The sequence below is a fragment of the Penaeus vannamei genome, chromosome 37 (genome assembly GCF_042767895.1).
Source record: "Penaeus vannamei isolate JL-2024 chromosome 37, ASM4276789v1, whole genome shotgun sequence".
Taxonomy (NCBI): domain Eukaryota; kingdom Metazoa; phylum Arthropoda; class Malacostraca; order Decapoda; family Penaeidae; genus Penaeus; species Penaeus vannamei.
The window spans coordinates 181,370-181,998 of record NC_091585.1 but is presented as its reverse complement, the minus strand read 5'-3'; positions in this window follow the sequence as shown (position 1 = coordinate 181,998).

Here is a 629-nt window from a genome sequence, read left to right as displayed (position 1 = left end):
CGCTGTGCCTCCGCTCCCCGCCAGAGGCATGCCCCGCCCACATCTCGACCCCTGGCTGCGCTCCAGTCGCCGCCGACGCCCTACGGGCGGCAGGCAGGCAGGCCGCTCGACCCCCCACCATCGCTCAAAGTCGACCCTCACACCTCAATCTGCTCTCGCTTTGCCATTCTAAACTGATTTCACTTCATGACTAAGCCTTATATTCTGAGACTCCTCATGGCGACGAGGAGAAGCTCTCGTCTCCCGACGCCCGGCTATTCAAGCGATTTCCTGCGCCGCCGCCGCCGCGGTGCGCCTGCATCCGGACTACTTCGTGCACCTGTCCTTTCCTTCCATACACATTCTCTTCATTATTTTTCAAAACATCCCACGCAGCTCGTCTGGGTCGTGCCCCATGCCCCGGGCACTGCAAGCACTGCTCTGCCTGCCACGGCTTATTGCCGAGAACACAAATCTGCCCTTTTCGCTCCTAGACTATTCCCTGGTTCCGAAAACCCAAAGCCTACTTATTCATCCACTGCCATCCGCCTCCGATGCAACTGGACCGTGGAGATGACCGGAATGCCGACGGCCGCGCGGGCGCGACGCCAGATGCCCAAGACGCTTTCATCGAGATACAGCTGGAGGAG